Genomic DNA, 25903 nt, shown 5'->3' on the forward strand with positions numbered 1-25903 from the left:
TGTAGAGATCCTCCTGATGCTCGACGATGTCGCTGCATTTTTAGAACGAAGGGGAATGGCGGTTAACCCAGCCAAGTGCAGGGCTTTAATCGCAGGGGTGGTAAGCGGACGTTCGGTGGCGTGGAATAGGTCTTCTTACACCATCAACGGCACGCCGATTCTAAATGTCGAAGCTTTCAATACCTTTCGGTATCTGGGACACGAATTTGGCCATAAAAGCATAGAAAAACCGAATCTCTGCAACCTTACGATCTGGCTAGACAACATTATAAAGTCACCTTTTAAACCTGACCAGAAACTCTCGCTTATAAGGCTATGTCATTCCTAGACTACTCTACGGCTTGCAGGATACCAAGGTTACTTCCAAGAGACTCAGGGCTGGAGATAGACTTATCTGGAAGACAATGATGTACATCTGTCACTTGAACGTGCATACCCCAGATGCACTGATCCACGCTAGCGTGCGAGACGGCGGGCTGGGTGTCATGGAACTGCGTAAAGCGGTTCCACGAATATTCCTGGGTAGGCTCAATACTCTGCTAGAGAAGGAACATGCCCAGGCTTTGCAGGCTGTCCTACAATCCGACCGCGTGAGGTTATTGATAGCTTCGCTGTCAAACATGGCGGGTGACTTTCCGGAGTCTACTTTCTGGAGAGCGAGAATAGCCTATGGCGCCCTCTCCAAGGGCCTAGAAGAGGCCTCTGAGGATTCTTCTAATAGGCTCTGGATCAGCGAGAAGCAGGCCGGCTGGTCGGGTAGGGATTACGTCCGGGCAATTCAACTGCGAACGGGCAATCTCCCGACGTAAGCCGTGCCAGATGGCGACCGTGGTTGTCGAAACGGCTGTGCTGTCGATGAATCGATAGCCCACGTGCTGCAGACTGCCCAAGAATTCGGAGACACGACGAAGTCGTGAAGAAAGTCGCTCGCCACTGTCGTACCCGTGGTTGGAAAATTGAGAAGGACCCGCACCTGAGCTCCCCGTGCGGGCAATTGTTTAAACCCCATCTGGCAGTTCACCAGCCAGACGCCATCGTTGTGATAAGGGCATTGCCTCGTCATCTCATTGGTGACGCGCATGAATGGATTAACGAGATTAAGAAAAGGAAGTGGAAATGAAATAGTATATTATAAATCAAGGGAAAGAAATGCTCGATTTCGCCAGAAGTGCAAATTTGACGCCAGAGAGCGAAGCCCGACAAATCAATGAGGGCGAAATGCATTTCGTTCCCGTGGTTTATATGAAAAATATTTCTATTGTAAATTTTGAGGTGATGTTTATTTAAAACTTGGAATTAATGCTCTTCAACACAAATAACGAAACACGTATCTAAGCATTTTCGCAGATTCGACCCCAAAGGGGGTGAAAAGTGGTGTCTAATAATGCGCGGCTAAGTTTGTATAGGAACAATATTTCTACTATAATTTGAAATTTTTACGTGAAACTTGGTATTAATGTTCTTCAACACAAATAATGAAACCGCTGTTTAAGCATTTTCAATATAATAATAAGCAACTTGCCTGAATCAGAGGAAAATTTAATGGATGACAAAGTAGCTGATGATCTTAATAAAATAAAAAAAGTACTTAACAACAACAGTATTGTTTCCTCTGATATTGTTAAGCATCATCGTATTGGTAAATTTTCGAATCAAAAAATACGTCCCATTCGTGTGGTTTTCTCATCGTCTAGTATTGCTCGTAATGTCATTGTTAAATATAGGACTTCTGATAAAATATTTATCAACAGAGATCTGACTCCGATGCAGCAAAAGAAGGCTTACAGCATTCGCAATGAATTCAAGAGAAGGATTGCAGCAGGAGAGAATGACATCACACTGAAATATCGCAACGGTATGCCTAATATAAAAAAAAACCAATAACATCCCAACGGATAATTATTGACCAAGTCACCTCAACTAATTTCAATATAATTTATCAAAATGTTCGAGGACTCAACTCAAAGGTAAATGAATTTTATATGAATATTTGTGCAAGTGATGCTGACATAGTTATGTTAAGTGAAACATGGTTGCATGAAGGAGTTGCTAATTCTGAGCTTTTTCCTATGGGATACAACGTATTTCGCTGCGATAGATTAACATCAAGAGGGGGAGGTGTCCTTATAGCTATTAAGGATAAATATTCGGCATGCTGTGTTATTTCTAAATCACCTATTCCGGAAATAGAGTTAGTTGCTGTAAAAATATCTAGCGGTTTACAGAGCTTCGTAATTGCATCGCTATATATCCCACCAGGACTTGTACATAAAATATATGATCGTCTATTAGAATATTTGGAAGCAACTATTGCCTTTACGCACCCAGTACTTATAACAGGTGACTTTAATATTCCCGAATTTGTTGACTGTTTAAATGGTATGGGAATGTCGTATCTTTTCAATATTTTTAAACACTTTCTCAGCCTTAATGGCCTCACCCAGTGGAATACAATTCTGAATCACAATGCACGTTTACTTGATTTGGTTGTGTCAACCAAGGATGTTATCACTAACATTTCCAAAGAGGAGTTCCCATTAGTTCGTGAAGATTTACATCATCCCTGCTTAAGTATAAATATTACAGTTAAACTAGTTGAAAGCTCATATTTTCGGAATAACCCAAATTCGTTCTATTTTAATTTTAAGAAAGCTGATTTAGTTGGCCTCTATTCATCAATATCGACGTTTGAGTGGTCTAAAATAGAAGAAATTAAACAAGTTGATACAGCTTGCAACTATTTTTATGATGTATTGTTTGATTTGTTCTCACAGTTTGTACCATTAAGTAGTGGCCATTCAAAACGACATAACTATCCTATATGGTTCACTAAATCTATAATCGATGCAATCAAACAAAGGCGATATCATTGGAATAAGTACAAGAAAACTGGTATAATTAATCATTTAGACAAACACAAAGAACTGAGGCGTAAAATTAAGTATGATATACGTAATGCATATTCTTCGTTTTTAAAAAATGCTGAACATTCCATTAAAGATAATCCAAAAAATTTTTGGACGTTTGTTAATAATAAGAAAAATCAAAGTAGGATCCCTGGAAATATGATTTCTGATGGTAACACACTCACATCGTCGCAAGACATCGTTGACGCCTTTGGTCACCTATTTGCTGGGGTATTTAGTTCTAGTGATAATCATATATGTGGTCAGTATTGTGATAATATTCGTTGTGAATTCTGTGATAAAAAGTGCTGCCCATCTTTACAATTGAAATCTAGCTGTGAATCTTCTTCTGTTCTACATCCTTTTAAAATAAATGAGTCTGACGTTGTTAAGGCCGTTAAAAGAATTAAGTCTAATAACATTGCAGGTCCTGACCGGGTTCCTGCATTTATTGTATCTGACTGTATTAGTTGTTTCGTAGTACCTCTTCTTCATATTTTTAATTTAATCATAAAAACATCTGTATATCCCAGTAGCTGGTTAATATCCAGAGTCTGTCCAGTTTTCAAAAATGGTGATAAGTTTGATATTAATAATTACAGACCTATAGCTATATTATCAAATTTTGCTAAATTGTTTGAAAGTATCTTGTCCAATGTCATATATGCACATGTATTTAATCTTATTTCGAATGATCAACACGGCTTTATTAAGGGTAAATCAACATCAACTAATTTATTTGAATTTACTCAGTTGGTATCTCAAGCACTGGATAATAGGTTACAAGTTGATGTGATTTACACCGATTTAACTAAAGCTTTTGATAAAGTCCACCATTGTATTCTACTGAAAAAACTGCAGAGATTTGGTTTTTGTGCCAGCTTAGTTTCATTGTTAAAAGCCATGGTTATGAACAGATTCCAGTACGTGGAATATAATGGTTACAAATCGCATGAATTTAGTTGTAATAGTGGAGTAGCGCAAGGGTCAAATCTAGGACCGCTTTTATTCATTATATTTTTTAACGACATTTCTGAATACATTAACTCCAAATTTTTTGTATACGCTGATGACTTGAAGCTCATTAAGTTTATAAACTCATCGTCTGACTGTTATGATTTGCAAGACAGCATTGACTCCTTTGTTAAATATTGCTCAATAAACTGTCTTCTCATTAATAAATCAAAATGTAAGATTATGTCGATAACCAGGAAAACAAACCTAATTAATTACAATTACAATATAAATGGTAATGTTTTGGAACGTTGTAATCAATTTAGGGATCTAGGTGTTATCATTGATACAAAATTATCATTTGTGCCGCACATTGAATATATTACAAATAGTGCTTTAAAATTGTTAGGTTTTATAATACGTAACAGTTCAGATTTTCGTAATATATTCTCCATAAGGTTATTGTTTAATAGCTTAGTTAGGACCAAACTTGAATATTGCAGTAGTATATGGAGTCCTGCACAACAAATGTATGTTACACTACTTGAAAACGTCTTACGCAAATATTGCAAATTTTTATTTTTTAAAATGTTCGGACAATATCCAGTTCTACATTGTAATCAAAATGTGCTTCTTAATTTAGTTAATGAAAGGTCTTTGGTGAATAGAAGAAATGTGGCTAGTTTAGCGTTCATTCAAAAAATAGTTAATGGATCAATTAGGAGTGAATATTTACTTAATCAAATAAAAATAGTTGTCCCTAGGGCTGTAAGCAGATCGCCACTTACCTTCTTCTATAACATCCCAAACACTTTTCACCATTACAACTCGCCAATGTTAAATTCTTTCAAATTATGGAATTGTATTCAAAATAAAATTGACATTTTTCATGATGATTTGAGCAAACGTAAGGTTAAGGATCAATTACTTGACTACTATATGCAATGTTAATAGTATATTTTGTTTAGTTGTTATGAGGTTGGAAATTATGTTTATATTGTTATTATTATTATTATTAGTTTTAATTATTTTTTCTATTCATTTTTTTTTTTTGCCATTAGTTATCAATGTATGATTCTATCTCTATATGGACCTTGTGTCTGTTGGGAAAATAAAACCTATTATTATTATTATTTTCTAAAATTCAACCCCTAAGTGGGTGAAAAATGGTGGCTAACTTTATATCGGAAAATTAGTTCTATTGTAAATTTTTGACATGGAATTTAGCATTAATGTATAGTGGAACACGTAATTAACCATTTTCCGAGATTCAACCCCTAAGGGGGTGAAAAGTACTGGTTAAGTTTGTATAGGAAAAGTATTTCCATTGTAAATTTAAATTTTTGCGTGAAACTTGATATTAAGTTAATGCTTTTCAACACAAATAATGAAACACGTATTTAAAAATTGTCTGAGATTCAACTCCTAAGGGTGTAAAAAAAGCTGTGGCTAAGTTTGTATCAGAAAAATATTTTTATGGTGATGTTTACTTAAAACTTGGTATGAATGCTCTTCAGCACAAATAATAAAACACGTATTTAAACATTTTTCCAGATTCAACCCCTAAGGGGGCGAAATATGGTCGCTAGATTTGTGTAAGAATATTTCTATTGTAAATTTAAATTTCTACGTGAAACTTGGCATTAATTGTTTCCAACACAAATGATGAAACACGTATTTAAGCATTTTCCGAAATTCAACCCTTGAGGGGGTGAAAAGTGGTGGCTAAGATTGTGAGGGAAAAATATTTATAAATTTAAATTTCTACGTGAAACTTGGTATTAATGTTCTTCCATACAAATAATGAAGCACGTATTTAATAATTTTCCGAGATTCAACCTCTAAAGGAGTGAAAAGTGGTGGCGAAGTTTGTATGGGAAAAATATTTCTACTGTAAATTTAAATTTTTACGGGGAACTTGGTATTAATACTCTTCAACACAAATAATGAAACACGTATTTCAGATTATTTCGAGATTTCACCCCTAAGAAGATGAAAGGGGGTGACATAAAGTTTTTATGAGCAAACATTTTTTACGTAGATTTTTAGTGGAAATTGTATTAATGTCCTTCAACACATTTTTTACTTGAAGGTTAACAATAATGCTCTCCAACACAACGAATCGTCTACGCGAGCGAAGCCGCGGGCGAATAGCTAGTTTAATAATATTTCTCTAATTTTTAGGTTATTTTAATAATGGGGATAGCAGGAGCTTGTCGTACTAATAAACTCCACGGCATGAAGGTGAATGATATTAAGGTTCTTAATACAGCTTTTCTGATGACTGTGCCAGTCACTAAAACAAAAACTGCAAGAACATTTATGGTAACTGGGGAGTTCTATGAAGTTGTAAAAAAATATTTGAATCCTCGACCTCCCAACGTTCCTAATGACTTTTTTTGCGAACTTTGAAAAAGGTAAATGTACCTGCCAAAGAACTGGATTAAACAAAATTGTCCATTGTTTGGCACATCGACTGAATTTAGTGTTACAACAAAGTTGTAACATTATTCCAAAATGTCGCTTTTTTTTGTACACTTACTGGTTTACCGTCGTTTTTTCACAACTCGGTTAAGAAAACTTACGTCGCCGATTCAATGATCGGAATTCCCACTTCTGTTATTACACGATGGTCAACAAACCATAAAATCATATCGTAATCAGTGTTTATATACATAGAAATTAGAGATGGTCCAAATTCAGAATCTAGAACAGTTTGAATTTGCCTTTTTGATCTGTGCTTTTGGCGATATTTTTGGCCTCACCAATGTGCTTGATGATATTCTTCAAAAGAAATCATTTCATAATAATTTTTGTGTGTCGCAAATTGAACACACCCGAACGCTTTTAAACGCTAAAAGAACTGAGGATGCGGTTACAAAAATTTTCAATTCAGCTGATTCAAGGGCTACTATTCCGACTGAACGAACATAATTTTAAACCAGACATTATCTTGCATTGTAATAACACCAAGGGTGCAGTTGACACCACTGATCAGATGGTAAAGCAGTAGTACACATGGAGATATGGTAGCAAAAGATGGGGTCAGTTGTGTTGTTTGGACATATTCTAAACTCGGAGCATTGAATGTTTTCGACTGTGGGAAATCAAATGAAAAATCTACTAAAAACTGAAACGAAAGAAATTTTTTTTAGTTAAATTTTGGTCAACACCTAATCAAGGAAAATATTATCCAGAGAAAAGAAAAACACCTCAACATCACAACGCTGCAGTACATGACATTTGTGCTTCCAGAATTAGAAAATAACGCACAGGAAGTTCATGTAGAAACATAGAGCAAGCTAGTCACGTTGGTCGCTATTACGTTTGTGCACGCAAAAAAAATAGAAAAACTCTACGATTGTGCTTACAATGTCAAAAGCCAATTTTAAGGCACATTCGAGTGTTAAGAAACAAATTATTTGCGTCAAATGTCGTTCCGATGATTAAAAATTATTTAAGTCTTATATTTTTGCAATATATGTTAATTTTGTAATAAAATATAAATTTTTTACAGTATTTTGAAGTTCAAACGTTGTTTTATTATTGAAAATAATTAATAACTTCGATTTTTAATATAAAAAAATAAAAACAAAATGGGGTGTGCCCCATGCAGTACCTCGTGTCCTAAAAGACATACCGGTACTAGCAGGGTAAACACTACCACATTCAAACGCTGAATGAGAGCGAATATTTTCCATTATAGCAGGCATCCATGCAGGCATCAAATGCAAGAAAAGAAATGCTTTGGGAGATGACACATTAAACTCAATGTGTACTATTGATTGTGCTGCTCACAACAAATAAAAGAACTACTGATCATCAATGATGATGAATACGAAAATACTCTCAATAAAATCTTGGAGATGATCAAAAATTATGAAGTTTTTTTTCTAGTCCAACATTTGATAAATGGGTGACTATTTTAAGCAAAACTGAAGTACCCAACATCAATATTTTGATCACCTTCATATTAAACGTTCCACCAACCAACCAGTGCATTCGTTGAACGAGTGTTTAGTACCCATTATGGGCAATAAATGGACCACGATTTGATTTGACCTGAATTTTTTAATTTTGTAAAATGTGAAAACCTGTTCTTGGCAAAAGCAAGAAAGTGCTACAAGTACGCAGCCACGAAAGAGTCTTAATTTCACTGTAGATATGATAATATATAAATGTCATACCAGTTATAAAGTCGTGTTTCTATTATTTTGTTTTCATTATAAGTTTATAAAATAGGTAATATTAGATATATGACTATAATCATATTATGTTACGTGATGTTACTGTGTATTTTATGGGAAAAAAAATATTTCCTGTATTTTTAAACGAATTCCTGTATTTTTCCACTATTCTATATAAAACTCTTCAGAATACGGCAATTCTAATTCCCGAAAATTTAAAGGATCTCAGTCTGTTAGTGTTTGGAAAGAACCGAAATATATCCTCGAATAATGAAATTGCGTATCGCGACAAGAAACTTCGACTTACATTACGCGGGGTTGATTAACCTAACCTTACTTCTACTTGGTACTCACCTTGTTAACAGCTGTTATCTCATTCTCCCCATACCATAAAGTTACAATGTTTCACTTTCACTTTGGTTTAACACAACGGTGAGTTACTGTTCTGTCGTGTGTAATTTAGACGCACATGATGTCGAAATCCGCGGAACAATTTACTAATGAAAGACACGCTATTTTATAGGGTTACCATATTGCTGGTTAACCCGGTTAATTACATACTCTGTGAGTTCACTATAATGGTGTTTTACTAGTAGAAGCACAACTTCCAGCGGCAATGGCGAAATAGGTATTAATCTTTCAACTTTCAACATCACGCACTGCCTGCTTGGTTTCAGCGAATTGCTTTCTTCCACGCTACACCACAGACTACTCCCGACCTTACGTTAGTGCGTGCGCAGAATCGATTCGCTTTTACAGGAATCGATTTTTTTGTGGTTAAAAATCGATTTTAAATCGGTATTTTTATTACATTGCAATTTTTTTAGAATCGATCATTTTTTTTAGACGAATCGTTTCAATTAAATCTATTTTTTGTCACTTTACGCCCGCATCGAAAAAACAGAACTCTACTTTCTACTTTACCATTATTCACATCCACAGTGTAACATCCGACAGCAGCTCGGTTTCTGTTAGTTTTCACTTTACAAATTTTTGAATCAGGGTTTGAATGTTATTGGTATGATTATGAAGACCTAATAATGTAAGTATAAAAAAAATCGTTTACTTTACTAGTTTTAAAACACGTTTTTTTTTGTTTTTAGGGGAGAGTGGGGTACGCTCGGACACGGGGCACATTTGGACATTTTGAAATTTCCGACTAAATGTCGTGTTAATGCGCAATAAAGTTTACATCAGCTTACTAATATGAAAGGTACTTTGTGTCTCCTGAAAATTTAGTTGCATTGTTCCACAAACAAAATTTTTATGCAAAAAAAGTTGTTTTTCGGGACTCTTTAATAGTTTTTGAAGTAAGTGAGATAAGCCTTATAATTTTTATTTTTTGACTGAGGGTTTAGGCAATTACAGATCATGAAACGTGACTACATAACCTATAATCCCGTAGATGTTTAGATGTTTATTTGTGCTGGGATACATAGTATTTGCACATGTCATAATTATAAAATTAAAGAAGTAAATTCGTACAACATAAACTAACCATAACTATTACAATCATTGAACATTAACCATTTCTTCACAATTCAACAAATATCGTTTAATGGTATTTAGAAACTGTTTAGTAGGCATTATTTTTATATGTTCTGGTATTACATTAAAAAATTTAATATGCACAATAATAATTTATGCCAGTTTTAGATTTTGTAAGACGTAAAGGTCTGTACGCTATTAAATCATTTCTATATAGTGTTGTAGTTGTGGTACCTATTTAATTTAGGATACAATTCTAGTCTGTCTTCTATATATTCTAAACACTTAAAAATAAACATTGACGGTACAGTTAGAATGCCTAAACAACGAAAATATGATCGACAGTCCTTACGATGTGCTAAATTGGCTACTACTCTAATGGCACGTTTTTGCAACTTAAATAATCTGTCACACGTTAACGTATGGCCCCATGCTAATAGGGCATATCCAAATGACAATGCACCAAGGCATAATATGCTACTCAAAGAACCTGCATAGAAAGACTGAGAGACGAATTACGGAATAAGAAGATATTTCTAGATACCTTTTTGGCAACCTGATCACCATGACTATTCCACGACAATTTAAAATCCATGAAAATGCCAAGATATTTGACACATTCTACAAAATGTTCATCTTTTTGTACATGTTTTAGTGTGAATAACATTTCCGTAGTTTTTTTTACTGTTAATGCCTAATCTATTCGCAAGGAACCATGATTCAGTACTCGTGATAATTTGCTTTTTTTTTAAATTGTGTCTTCTCTCTGTGAGTCTGCAAAACCTACAGTCGTATCATCCGCATACATCATAACATCAACATTTTTTAAATAATAGGGTAAATCGTTTATATACAACAAAAACAGAATGGGACCCAATATGGAACCCTGCGGCACACCATGAGAGTTTATCACATGAGAAACCCAAAGCAAAATGGGGATACTGAAACTACAACACGGTGTAAAATCTGATCATTCAACAAATGATTCGATTCAGGTTTATACCGTACCGAAAGACTCGAATGAAACAAAACGTCTCATTTGGGCTAAGGAGTGCCAACAGGCGTTTGAAACATCAAAGCAGGCGTTAGTTAAACCATTTGTGTTGCAGTATCCAAATTTTCCTCCCGAAAATAGGTTTATTTTGAAAACTGATGCTTCCGGTTATGCTATAGGAGCTGTATTATCAAATGGGGACAACAGGCCTGTGGCGTTTGCTAGTCGTTCACTTAATAATGCAGAAATTAAAGATATTGGTTTAAAAATATCAGTTATAAAACGTGTTCAGAATGGGTATATTAGATACAGAGCTTAGAAAAATTATTCTAAATGACTTTCACATTTTACCAACCGGAGGTCATGCAGAAATCAAACGGATGTACAATAATAACAAAAAATATTATTGGTGGACAGGTTTGCACAGGGATGTAGAAAAGTTTGTGAAAAAGTATGATGACTGTCAAAAGGTATGAACATTCTAAACCTAATGTAGAGCCTATGTCAATTAACATTTACGGCATCATTCGCATTTCAACATTTTTTTTTTGACGTAGTAGGTCCTTTAGAAAAAAAATCCGAAGAAAATCAATGCATTTTAACTATACAATGTGGATCTAGTAAATTTGTCGAGGGTTATTCGTTGAAAAATAAAGAAGCGACCACAGTAGCAAAAGCTTCCGTAGATAACTTTATTTTACGTTACGAAATTCCTGAACTTCTCGTGACCGACCGGGGCACTGGATTTTTGTCATTTTTTATCATTCGTTAGTCAAAGGTGATCGTCATCACCCAACACTTTTAGCAACTGTTAAAATTGAATGTTTTGAACCAACTACTCCTTTAAATTTCATACCTGATAATTAGAGAGCGGATTTCTAGGTTTAATGCTTTTTGTGAAAAATGTAAGCACTTCAAAACTTTTTTATATCTGTAACTATGATACAATTTGGAGTCATTTGACACATTTTTTTTATGCTTATTTGCTTTTTTTTTCAATTTTATGCATATTAAAACTTATATGCTTATTTAATGCTTTTTTTTCGACGAATATGAGTTTTAATGTTCAAATGCCGGCCTTGTCGGGATGACAAATACTTGTTAGTTAGCCGTATCGTATCGTATGCATTTTACCTGGACTTGACCATTGAAGTACACTTACTCAAGACTCTTTCTGTGAATAGGTTCCGGTCGTTTGGGTAATAAAATTTTATTATAGGATTGGAAAATTTAGTCCATAGATTTTGTGACTTTAAATCCTTACTTCCGGCAAGACCGTTGAAGATTTTCTAGAAAAACTGATTACTGTACCCAACTACCTACCTTAAAAATTTTTCTAATGGAAACTTTTAAGTAAATGAACCGTTTATTTCACAACCATCAGTCTATCGCATCTGTCGTAGTACAGTTCTCCCTTGTTACATGTTGAGTTCTTTTTGGTAATATTACTAATATTTTAAAAGAATGCCGAAAGTAAAATCGACGCCGGATGAGTGGATAAGGGATTTTCCAGAATTAAAATTAGAAAACAACAAAATATTCTGCAGAGCTTGTGTGAAAACTGTAAGCCCACTAATTTTTTTTTTTATCTACAGGGTGACTGCGAAATAAGTGCAAATATTTTAACCACGGCATCCCCCACCCTAGTAGAGCCGAAATATAGAAAAAAGAAATTAAAATTCGAATGGGGCAAAACCCCCATGAACCACCCTCGATACGAAGGCACTGAGCCACCTTGTAAACAGAGTTGGAAAAACGTTTGAATAAAAACGACCTAAACACTTTCAGTTTCAATTAAAAGTAAAACCGACTTTTTGCTGCTTATCATTCGTTCATTCATTTACTCATTCATCGTTAAAGGTCAGTGTGAAAGTTTTTTGGTAATTTTGATTCTGACGGATGTTTGGTCCTTGTCACAACGATTTTACGTTGTTTATTGGAACAGAAATAAGAGCAACTTAGAATGCTACTACCTTTTTACAAGAAATGTTGAAAATGTTGTCCTTGACTAGCAATACAGGCGTCAGAGCGTCGCAAGAGGTTTGTTGATAGGTAAAAAAACACCGGAGTAGCGGGTGTCACTTTCACTTGTTGAAGCTCTTCGATAATTTCTGGACACTGTTGATTTCCACAAACGAACTGTTTCATCCAACTGATACACATTTATCGAAAACCGTCTCTTGAAATCGTACTTGTTGACGACTACGTGGAGTTCCATCGGACAAAAAGTGAGTTACACAAGGTGGACAATCAGCGGGCTCCAAACCCTGTACTTTGTCAACATGGTATGGATGTGGCCGTATTCTTTTAATGTAGGATGCACTACAAGCTGTGAAAATCCAACTTCTTCTTTCTGTCCTATCACGGCCACGATCGTGAGTTTGAGGTTGAAGGTACCATGATCTCGGAGATGCTGTACCACTGATGCACCCATTACCATATCGACACAATCTGCATGGGAAAACTGCACCATAAACCGATTTCACCGACCGCTCGATGCTAACTGGCCCTTTTCGTGTTTTTCACGTTGCGATTAAAAAAGTGCCTGATAAAGTAACTTTTTTGGTTCTTTAACCGACTCGCTCTGTTCCATTCATTGTAGTAATTATGTAGGTCACAAAACAGTCCAGCGGCGCGTACAACAATTTACATTGAATTTCAAATAATTTTTTCTAGACACTGCTACTACTTAGGACCGTGAATTTTACCCAGTGACATAATCATATTATGAGCTATTCCCCATTTTTTTTTTGCATGTATTTCGCAGTCACCTTGTATTTTCCTTTGTTAATTCTGTATATGTACGTTGTTTTAGATTCAAAGTGATAAAAAATATAACGTGAAGCAACATGTCAGAACGACTCTTCATGTCGAAAGGAAGAAAATGTTTGAAGTTTCTAAAATTAAACAGCAGACCATACATGAATCTGTTGCATCTACTTCCACAAAAGATGAGCAGTTTCAGTTTAATTTCGATTTATGTAAAATGATGATCCAGTCCAATATACCTTTAAAAAAATTGGAGAAAGGCCCTCTTCAAGAATTCCTTGAAAAACACTGCAATCGACATAGTCCGGTTGAAAGTACTCTCCGCAAAAATTATGTAGGCCCAGTGTTTCAGCAAGTTTACAACGAAATTAAACATCGCATTGGAGATGATTATTTATGGTTCGCTGTCGATGAAACAACCGATAGTTGTGGAAGATACGTGGCAAGTTTAATTGTTGGAATCTTAAATGAAAATTTCCCTAGTCGAGGGTATGTAGTAAGTTTGAAAATGTTAGATAAAACAAATGGCAATACGATTACCAGATTTGTAAATGACAGTCTTCCGTCACTATTTTTGCCAAATGCCGTAACGGCGAATAAAATTTTATTGATGATCTCCGATGCAGCTCGTTATATGTTGAAAGCAGGGAATAATCTAAAAGTATTGTACCCCAATTTAATTCACTCTACTTGCATTGCCCACGGTTTAAACAGAGTGGCTGAAGGAATACGTTTGCAGTTTCCTACTGTTAATAAATTAGTGGCAAATGGTAAAAAGATTTTTGTTAAAGCCCCACTAAGAGTGCAACATTTTAAGGAAAAATTTCCAAACATACCATCGCCCCCAGAGCCGATTATAACGAGGTGGGGAACATGGTTACAGGCCACATTTTATTATGACAAATATATCAAAGAATTTGAGGAAGTAGTTACGGATGTGGCGGCACCGTCGGGTCTTTGGCTATTTTGCTTATTTATATTTAGTGTCCGAGTTTTGTACCGAGGGCCGTCACAAAAGAGTGCCCCTTAGGTCCTGGCCCGTGAGGGCCGATTCGGGGAATGAGAAGGGCAAATGAGACACAGTCTCGCTCCATAGGGTATCTATTGTAACTTGGTAACACAGTTTTGACGAGCTAACAATTACCGGAGAGTTACATACTCAAGCAAGAAAAAGGGGTGGTTACGATTATAGTAAATAGGAACATTATTGTGTATCTTACGTTAATATATACATATGGAGATCAGGGCGGTGAACCCTGGTATCTGGTTAAGATTACTGAATAAACGCATATCAAGCAGTAAGCGACGGAATCTTATCTATAAGAGTATAAATTTATGCCTTCGTTATGGAAGACCATAGAAACGTATTACATATGAACATTAAACTAGCCTATAACATTTAACTGAGAGTTGTCGAGGGGGTTGCGACCGATCGTGGTAACAGGGTCACGAGTGCCTGGAAGGGTAGCGGGTCTCGCTTTAGGTTACTCCAGGCGCTCGAAGTGTATGGGCGAGCCTGAGGTTGGTACCCGGGCCTTGAGAACGTAGAACTGTCCGTTTATCAAATTGAGGGCGGTGACAAGATACACCGTTGGGCAAAAACGGGGGGGGGGGGGGGGCACGAACCCTTGCTGTTTGGCACATCAAGCCGGAAAAAGCTGATCCGATACGGTGGATCATTGACTTGCCGTACAAGATTCATACCGACGGTCTGTTGAGTCACCGTCGAATCGCCGGTAAGCGCCGATAAGGCGGCCTTCGCAAGGGCAGAACCGCATAAGTAGGTCAGTGGGACTTACATGTCAGCAGTTCAGCGATTGTATGGAAGATCGGAGGGGGAACCCTGGCGAAGCGCCACTGTCACTCAATGGAGAAGGTCGTGTTGGAAGCTGTTCTTCCGCACTTGGCACTAGCACAGCGGCCGGAAGTTGGGTATCACGATTAGACTAGGAAGTAGGCCCATCCGCACGCGAGACTGAATCGGAATCGAATTGAATTTTAATTCTAATCCGGTCGTTTTTATATGGTTCTCGAGCGTGAGAATATTGAAGACGATGTAACAAAAAAAATCTATTTCTCGCAATTCCGTCACCGGAAACGGCGGCAAGTGTTTGAAAAAGTGCATTTCCCATAATTAATTGGCATCAGACCACCCAGAATGATAACGCATTCGTCAGACTTATTGGCCTTGATCTCAAGTGTTTGTATTGACCCCAAGTTTCCCATGCAAATGTGCATATTAATTGCAACTGGAGTGATTTGATTGGACATGAAGATGTTCTCCATATTAGGGCATGGAATGCGCTTTGGCGATTATTCCTGGAAGACAGTGTGACTGTGTGGGGCCCTGGGAAGCGATCGCTTGCCTTGAAGATTCTGTTAATTGATAATACTGGGAAGTTCGGACTTTTGGTTCCCATGATAATGAAGAGTAGGCTCGTTATGAAAAAATATTATGTGCCACAATAGGGCTATTTTAAGGGTTGAAATTCCGGTTCACCACAACACTCCCCGTTTTAAGATGAAAATATGAGCCTCAAGGTGCTCGTATTTTCTCACAAAACTTAGGATTACGTACAGAACTATGGTAACACGGTCCAGCAGTGAGGGTACTATTTTTGAAAGGTTTATTAAGGTGTGAAAGTTAAAATGCGTATCCTCGCTACTAGCTCACAAGTTTGGTTGCCGGGCATGCTAAGCTAGTCCCTTTTGGGCATTGGGACTCCGGGGTTGGTAACTCTGCTTTCTTTCGTTATTACGAAGCGGTGAGTGTTCTTTCTTGACGTGGTCTTCTTCGTCCGTGGATGAATCTAACTCAGTTTCGATAATCGTGGCTAACCGATTGGAGATGTTTTGATACAGCACTGCACCTCGCGCACTACACTGAATCGGTGATGGTTTAGCTGAGACAGCACGAGAAATACTGTTGGAACTCTCCCAGGTGGTTGGGTCGTGACTGCTTTCATGAGCTGGTGCTGTCTGAGGGTCGGGTGGTGACGTTGAAGGGCTGTCTGGCAAGGTTGCAGGTTGCGGACCCAGAAATGAGACAGGTCTGGGGGGCTGCGCTGGGATGTCGTAGCCGTGGGGATCATGCCAAGAGGCTGGCCTTGATACGGGGTTGCGTTCGGGGAAGCCCCATGAGAACCCGAGGTATGTCGGAGTAGGTGGACGGCTCGTGTTGGTGGTAGCCGCTCGTGGACGCCAACTGGCACTCCGAGCTCGAATGATGAGATAAAACATGAAACAAAGGAGTAGATTAATGGCGATTAACTCCAGGATCACGATGAGTATTTCCCAAACCGCCCCCTCTACGGGGGTGGAATTGGCTGTATTGCAACGTGCGGTGTACTGTAGTTCCGTGGATCGACTTTGGTTTGGTCCCGGAACATTGCTGTGCTGTAGGTACAGGGAAATGGTATCCCCACACTGAGCGGACAGGAGGTAGAAGTTGTCCCTTGTGCTAATGTGGCCATTAGTTCGGTTGTTGCCCGTTTTCCAGAAGAGGTGAACTTCTTCGGTGGAAGTCTCTGGAGATTCCCAAGTGACGTTTGTGACGTCCAATCGTCCCTTGGCGGGACGTGGGGTGAGACTCCATTGTCGCTGATATTGTGACATGGTGTACAAACTGCGTAAGACCTGTCGCGGTTAGCTTTTCCGCCTGACCCAAATCTCCACTGCCCACATTACGCATGCGTTCTGCCCTTATATAAGTGATTAAAGTACGGAATGCTATAATAGATTAGGGATGATCGTGATATTGGTCGCGGAGTTCTGGCAATCGTAGGCTATCAGCCCATTTGTAAGTTGCCAAAGGAGGGGTAAAAGTACCAACCTCATGACGGTTCGATCTGTAAACAGATAGTCTGTATTATCCTTCGTCTGTGATTGTTTTCTTATCCTATCTTAATGCTAATAAATAATCTATCCTATGGAGCGAAATTTTTGTATGCTTCTTAAGTTCTATTCTAAGTGATTATTCTTAATTGTAGGCTAAATATGTCTGCGGAGAACCCAGGGGTATTCTGGAACGTCTCCTTTGCTATGAGTCTGGTACGGGTGACTGGGTTCCGGTTCTTGTTGAAGCGGAAGGTATTCATCTTGGTGTTGGGTAGGGTCGGCTTCGTCTATCACTGGGTCGTCTTCTATCTCTTCGTCTACGATTTCGTTCCGTTGGTTTTGCTGATCTTGTTCAATTCTTTATAATCGATACACAGTCGGAATTCAGGTTCTTCGCCCGGAATGGGTTTTTTCTCGACTAAGAGTGCAGGGGCACTCCATGGGGATTGGCTTTCTCTAATGATATTATTATTTAATAGTTGTTGAATCTCTCTATCGAGGATTTCTCTTCGATGGTAGGGTACCCGGTAGGGTCTTTTGGTAATGGGTTGCACCGTTTCGGTGATTATATGGTGTTTGACTCGACTTGTACATGTTAAATGTTGGTCTGGTTTTCGGAAAATGTCGATGAATTCTGCTATTAATTTTTCAAGGGCTTTTTGATGGAAATTATTCTCCTTGGGGTAGTTTAATTTTTGATACAATTCCTCTATCTCTTGTTGCTTTTCTTCTTCTGTTAGTACAGTATTTATAGAAGCGTCTTCAACTTTAGGTTCGTTTTCTACCATGGCTTCAACACACGATCCCATGATTTTGTTTTTAGGTAGCTTTGTGCTTATGTTCAGAAAATTGACTATACGAATCGGGAGGTATTTTTGAGTAGCGCAGAGCACTCGGGCGACTAGTACGCCGGGCATTTGGGTATTGCGTGGTTCTATAATGATAAATGGCGAGTTGGCCTGACCCGTCATAATACCACAGCAGATCGTCTGGCTTTTTGGTTGGAGTTCGATATCGTGAGCCAAACGAACTATATTTGAGTTGGTTTCTTTCTGAGTTGCCATACCCTGGTTCCTGGGAGATTTCTGCTCAATTTCTCTCAACTCCGGTTCGGTATAGTGTTTTGCCTCCGGAGGCTTTAATACAATTTCAGTTTCTTCTTTTCTCATCTCTTCATTCTTCACAGTAATACTCATGTCATTCTTTTTCATCGTAACTTCATTATTTGTTCTGTTATCTTCATTATTGCTATTCTCAACTTCATTACATTTGTTTCTTCTCTCACTATATCGTTTGATCACAGTGCGTTGTTTAACTTTTGTGTTTTCTTTCTCTCCGACGTCGGTAAGTGGGTTTAGATTATCATTTTTGTTGCCTATTTCGCTAGTACAATTTCGCTGCCCTTTTGGCAATGCGGTACACGTGCAAAAATACTCTGCAGAGTTATCAGTAATTGTTCTAATGCTCATACTACTATAATTCTCTTGGTTACTTACTATTCCTTGTTCTACTTTGTCATTGCTTCTCTGTTGTATATTGTCATGGGTTTGATCCCTGTATTGAGCCTTGTGGTGATTATTGTTCCTGAAGTTGTCATGTTCGTTATCTATGGCTGCGGTTAATGGTAGATGGCAACCTTGGATTTGTATGGTTTTAGCTGCCCAGCAAATTCGAACCCTAAATTTACTGAGAAAATCCAGCCCTATGAGTATGTCTCCCTTGAATTTGATGTCATCGTAAACTATTATAAAATCATGTACAATTTCCGTTTCCTTGCTGAGTTGTAATGGGACTTGAATGATCCCTTCATATGGTATGGGTCTGCCTGGTACGTCGCGTATTACGAGAGCTATGCGTTGAATGACGGGTTTATCCAGAAGGTCAATGGCTTCTCGTTTGATTAGTGATAAATCTGCTCCCGTGTCGACAAGGACCACTAATTGGTGTGAATTCCCTGTCACACAGAACCTATTGAGTTCGCTTATGTTTAGACGTATATAGCAGACCTGGCGCCTTGGAGTTTGGTAGGCTAATGTTGGTTGGGATTTGGGTGGGTTCCCTGGCGGACCGTAACCTTCCCCACGGGTTCGGTCCTCGAAGAGTTTAAAGGACGATTTCTTTCCTGATTCCTGGATGCGAAAATGAGCGACTATTGTTCTGTCCTTGTCTGCTGCATCCTTGGGCGTGCGTGCAACACGGCGGGTTTTGATATTGTTGTTGTCGTTGTCGACATTCTCTTTGAATATGTCCTTGTCTGCCGCATCGATAGCAGGTGATGTTCGACTTATCGTAAGAGGTCCTGTTCCTTCCCCACTCTGGCCTGGCATTTGTGTTTGCTGGGGTTCCTGATCCTCGGTGGAGTTGGTTTGTCCCTAGCCAGTGAGGAGGTCGGCCGTCCGGTCCGCGGACTCGGTTGTAATTTGCCTTCCACTGATCATTTGGCCTTTCTCTCTCTCCTGACCCTTGGTGGTATGGTTTTTCAGTCTCTTCATCCACCGCTGTAGATGTGGCTGCTGGTAAATTGACTTCTATCTTTCTTTGATAGGTGCCCTTTCCGGTGCGTTTCTCGATGAACTCTTCTCTGATTGCTAGGGCGACTGCATTTTCAAAAGTGGCCGGTTGTGCCGATATGACTCGCTGTCCAATGGGCATCAACAGGCCTTCCATGAATTGTTCCAAACATTCCTCCTTTAGATGTTCTTTTCTCCATCTATCCTTATCACCGTCACCAGTTTTCTGATAAGTGGTTGCTGCCAGTACCTGAAGCCTTTCACTAAAGTCAGTGACTGACTCGCCAACGCGTTGCTTGCATGTCCTGAATTGAAGTGTGGCCTCGGTTGTGAATACAGGCCGTTCGTATCTTTTCTTTAATTCTGCCGACCACTCTTCCCAAGTGTCGGTGTCTCGTAATTTGTCATTCCATTCCAGTAAGCGACGAGCGTCTCCAGTCAGTTTTAGCTTGGCCACCTGTACCTTTTGTTTGTCATTCCAGCCTATCAGTTGACCGTAGTCCTCGATGTATCCCAGAAAGACTCGCACTGACCCTTCCCCTGAAAAGCTTGGAATTGATTCCAAGGTTACCGTTGGTGCCTCTGGTCGAGGAGGGTCGGTACCGTTCGTCATTATGAATTCTTTCGTTGGTGTTGGTGTCGGATTATTTCTCCCACAGTTTTGTTTGTTTAAGTTATAGATCTTTTATCGAGTTATGATTTCTTTTTGAATTCGTAGTCTGAAAATAAGTTTCCAGAGTTATCACTCCTATCAGCTCCTGTGGTTGGTTCGTTTATGCGTTTCGGTGGTTAGTATTAGTGGTACTTGGAACGCGGGTATTCGCGAGATTCCTTTGTTGCTGATTGTCATTGACGTGCCCCGATGGTTACCGATTGTCAACAACCCCTTGGCTATTATTTCCTTAATTCATTAACTCTACTTATTGTAAGTTGGATTATTGTTCAATAAGGCACTAGCTTAAAGTTCACAAATGATTAATCATTAATAATATTTATAAGTATGCACGTCACTTGGACTGCAAGAAACGAGTCGCGATTGCGTGGTGGTTCTTGAATAATTTAAAAATAATTTAGAGTTTCTGGTTTGTTAGTGGGAAACCACAGTTCTTAAAATTTAGGAAAATATTCATGGGCGCGCAAAAATATTCATTAAGGGTGGCCTTGAAAAATTTTGTTACTAAATTGTTGAAAGGAAACGAAAGTCCTTAAGGGTAGTTTTATATAGGAATTATTGTTGTTAAATTGTCAACGAAAACATAGTTGCTTGATAAAAAGAAATCACTGTTGAGTGGTTACGAGAATTGCAAGTGCGTAATGGTGACTTTATAAAACGGTTAAAATTATCATCGTGGCTAACTTGTTAATGAAAACGCGTGTTCTTAATGGTGGTTTTATAACAAAAATACTTGTAGAAAACTATTAAGGTAAACGCAAGCCTTTTGTTTTAGAAAAAGATTTATTGGGTACGGTGGTTAGGCAATTTTGAATACACTGGTGAAGCTACTGTTATTTAATTACGATTAACAGGTGGTAGCATATATTTACGACTGGTATGGGAATATTGCGCACGTGTTTCCTAAGTTGGTAACATGATCAGCCTTACGGGTTGTTCTCAATCTTGGGAGAACGGGGTGAACAAAAGTGCGGGGGTTTTTGTGGTAGCTAAGACCATCTGTTGGTCATGTGCGGTCTTCAAGAGTGTGCGACATCACGGCGACTGTAAGTGCAGAGTGTTAGTGTGTGTGGCTTGACTTTTACTTGCGCTTTCCACCGATAGGTGACGCGAGATTCGCGTGTGAAAGTGTCTGCGAAGTGACGGTGTGCGATAGAGGGCGTAAGAGTTCCCCTTTTGGTAAGAATCATCCCTTGATTAATTGTTGAGAATTTTTTCTAATATGAGGTGTTTTTGCGTATTGAACGAGTGATGGTATTAGTTTTGGTGGGTTGGGGAGGCCCTGTTTGTGGTGGGTCTCGGATCTTTTTCCTCTGTCCTCGTTACATCCCTTTTGCTGATTTCTCTTATTGTTGGATTCCCACCATTAATCGGAGGAATTCCGCATTTAATGTCCCTTTTTATGTTTATCTTTCTGCCCACGTCCCAATTGCACAGCGCAGCGTCTTCTGTCGCTTGCCTTCCTGTTATCTTGTCAGGGGTAATTAGCGTCGATATTCGCTGGCTCGCTTATCGCTTGGTTCCCGGGACTGCATTTCGGGTTTTTTTTTCCTGATGTTCATTCACGCCTTTTAGGACCTGTAGAGTTTCTGGCGGTTGTTTCCTGTGGGTAGCCCTCACGTTTGCTGGGGGGTTCCCGGGGATTTCAAAATTTAAGCGGCGATTCCTTTGAAGATTCCTCGGCGTCTTGTTCTTCTCCCTGATCTGTTCACTCGAGCTTATCTTTTATCGCGTCTCCGTTTCTTTTTTTTTTCTTTCTTTTTCCTTTTTGAACTAAGCATTGGTCGGTGGTCGGTCCTCGTCAGCGCCCTTTCCATTGTTCCCTCTCTTTTCTTGTTTGTCGTCCTCGATACCATATTTTATGCCAACAATGCGTCTTCTATCTGGCGATTAAAAATGTATTGGTGGCTTTTCTTCATTCTCTCCCTGACTTCGACCGGAATGGGTGAGTTCTTGTTCCCGTCCTTTTGTTTAAAAAAAAAATTTTCCTTGACTCTCTTGTTGTTACAGACCGCAGAGTTTTTATCATAAACAACTCGCGACGCAACAGCTGGGACGAGGCCCGTGAGTATAGATGTATATTATTTCTTTCCTTCTTGGGAGGGGTTTTTCTATTTCCAAAGATTTTATTACTTTCTTACCCTTCTAAATGTTCATAATTGATTTTTTTGTTTGTTTTTGTTTATATGTAGCCGCCTGTTCCAGAAGAGCCGGTCGCAGAGGAGCCGGCCCCAGAAGAGCCGGGAACCGGTGAGTACTGAATTAAATCCTTTATTATGTTCATTCCCTTTCCGTTGTTGTTGTTGTTGTTGTCTTTTTCTTTGGATGCTGAACCGATTTGTGAAAGTGTTTTTGTGTTTTTCTAGGGCACACGGCCATGGTGCGGCTAGATGCCTGGGGGGCCGTGACAACGGCCGTCCCCGCGTCGGGGGCTACGGGACAAGAAGGGGCCTACGTCCTGCGGCTCCCCAACGGGGGCCGGGTAGTTATTCGTCACGGCGTCCACCACGTCCCGGTGGTTGTTCAATTTTGAAAAAAAATTTTTGTGTGTTGTTTTTTTGTTTCTAACTTCAATAAATGGAGTTAAGCAAATATTTTGTTTTCCTTTTCGTACGGTATTTCAGTCGAACACAGGGGCTGTTGTAGTCGCTTAATGAATTATGAGAATTCATAACTTCTGTATGGTAGTGTCTCGGCAGTGTTTATACTAAAAATTCCCGAATAGGCAGAAATGGTATTTATAAGTTTCTTATGTGTCCCATCGTGCTCATTTTTATTCCCGAAAGCATAAGAAATGGGTAAGTATGAAATTTTTCTATGGTTAAATTTTTCCAATTTTAAAAAAAGATACTCTTATTTGTTCTTGCTGTGTAATGGGCTGGTTAGCAGCTCTGAGTCTTGCTTCCCTTAACGTTTATCTGGGTGTTTTTTTTTCCAGATCACCATCTTCCACAAACAGGGATGAACCCTCCGGGTTCTGACTTTCGCAGCCCTTCTCCCTCCTCCGTGACGTTGTCCGAGATTTTGGCGTCTCTTGCGACTTCACCCCCACCGCAGCCGGTCTCCGTTCCAGAGTCGGAACTATCCCCGGGGTTCATAAATGCATCTCCACCTCCAGCGCCGTTCCCTATGATGCCGGGTTATTTTCCGATGGTCGCCCCGGCGCCTCGGTATGAGGTGATCGCCGGTCCGGGCCTTGTCATCCCTTGGGGCAGCGCCCGGCACCATCTCCACACCTTGGGTGTAACAGTGGGGGTTTTGGAGTACGCTGGTCGAGCACTCATTTATTTTTCTTATTAATCAGTGTATTTAATAATTTCGTATTTTTTTTTTTGTAATTAGTTTTTAAGAAATGTTTAGTTAAATAAATTTTGAAAAAAAATGTTTGTTTTTCGTTCTCATCTACTTCTTATCAGCCTATTTCTAAGGTTTTATTAGCGAGAAAGCTGAATTCGGTTTAATTGGTTGCCTAACCTCCGACCTCATATTGTGATAATTAATTTTTGTTTCTACGAGCAGCGCCTCCTGCGATTTTCTCAAGCAACATCTCCTGTCGATAAAAGCGTCGCTGATTCCCGGAATTAAAATCGCGCCCTTAATGATGTATTTCTGATTATTATCGGTTTGGTACTACTGACTGACAATGATAATGCTTAATGAACTATCTAAAACTATGGTGAATACACTAATAGGTAAAGACATATTATCCTCCTGTTTGTGAAACTAGCTAATTCTATTTGAAAAGTTGGGTGCGAATAAAGTTAATGTTACATAAGATTATATCTACGGGTGGCTAAAATTTTTCTTTGGGACGTAAATTTTTGCTTAAAACTTTGCACGATGCTGCTCACGTGCCATGAAAACTTTTTCCTTTTTACGGAACAGCACAGCTGCGCCTGATAATCTGTGTTTAATTATTATTAATTTAAAATTTTTCCCTAAAATTTATTTTATATTTCGGCCGAATGAGAATGCCAAGAGTTTGCGCTAATTATTTCTTATGACCTCCGCGAGTTGGAAAAATTTGATGTTAAAAAAAAATTTCCTGGTTCAATTTTGCAACTATACGTAATATGAAAGACGCGTACGTTTTTAATGCAATCTGTGGTGGTTTTATGAGCTAATTACACCCAAATCAGTCTTTTATTCATGATGGTATTTCAATTTCAAGACAAAGAGTGAGAGAGATGTGTTTGTTTTACTGAGTGAATTTCGCTCGTGCACTTTTGTCGCGCTCATAGTGGATTGATTGCAGCTGGGTGATGATCTCATTTGCTCACAAAACGCCGTCGATCGGGCCAATTAATTATTATCGCCGGATGTATTTTAAACAAGTTATTCTTTGACAGTGCCAATCGCACGAAAGCGTTAATTAATTATTTCCGCGAGGTTACTGCTTACTCTAAGAAATTGTTAGATGAATATTGGAGTTTTCCTAATTTTATTTAGTATTAAGGATTTAATTTGGGGAGTGCCTAAATTGTGAATTTTCCTCTAGTGATATAGTTTTTCTTTTTCTCGAAGTGCTTTAAATTTTTGTTCTGATGCATTTTTACGGATTTCTTAATTGCGCAGCTTTATTCCGATCTTTTCCAAAGATAATTCTGAATTTTACCACGTCCCGGAATGTTTTTGATTCTATGGAGTTTAAAATCATTCCTTCTCTCCCTGAATAAATTTAATACTGTTCTCGAAACATTTACAACTCGTTGCTGAAATTTAAAAATTTTTGGATCCTGTTCCCGAAATTTAGAAAGATTTTGATCCGGTCCCCGAAATTTGGAAAAATTGAAATCCTGTCCCCGAAATTGGGAAAAATTGAGCGATCCTGTCCCCGCAAATTAGAAAAATTTTGATCCTGTTCCCGAATTTTAGAAAAACTGAGATCCTGTCCCCGAATTTTAGAAAAACTGAGATCCTGTCCCCGAATTTTAGAAAAACTGAGATCCTGTCCCCGAATTTTAGAAAAACTGAGATCCTGTCCCCGAATTTTAGAAAAACTGAGATCCTGTTCGCAGCGCCATTTTTGTGGCGGCACCGTCGGGTCTTTGGCTATTTTGCTTATTTATATTTAGTGTCCGAGTTTTGTACCGAGGGCCGTCACAAAAGAGTGCCCCTTAGGTCCTGGCCCGTGAGGGCCGATTCGGGGAATGAGAAGGGCAAATGAGACACAGTCTCGCTCCATAGGGTATCTATTGTAACTTGGTAACACAGTTTTGACGAGCTAACAATTACCGGAGAGTTACATACTCAAGCAAGAAAAAGGGGTGGTTACGATTATAGTAATAGGAACATTATTGTGTATCTTACGTTAATATATACATATGGAGATCAGGGCGGTGAACCCTGGTATCTGGTTAAGATTACTGAATAAACGCATATCAAGCAGTAAGCGACGGAATCTTATCTATAAGAGTATAAATTTATGCCTTCGTTATGGAAGACCATAGAAACGTATTAGATATGAACATTAAACTAGCCTATAACATTTAACTGAGAGTTGTCGAGGGGGTTGCGACCGATCGTGGTAACAGGGTCACGAGTGCCTGGAAGGGTAGCGGGTCTCGCTTTAGGTTACTCCAGGC

The sequence above is a fragment of the Zophobas morio genome, unplaced genomic scaffold (genome assembly GCF_036711695.1).
Source record: "Zophobas morio isolate AGI-343-1 ecotype UQ-CSIRO unplaced genomic scaffold, CSIRO_AGI_Zmor_V1 ptg000009l, whole genome shotgun sequence".
In the NCBI taxonomy this organism is placed as follows: Eukaryota; Metazoa; Arthropoda; class Insecta; order Coleoptera; family Tenebrionidae; genus Zophobas; species Zophobas morio.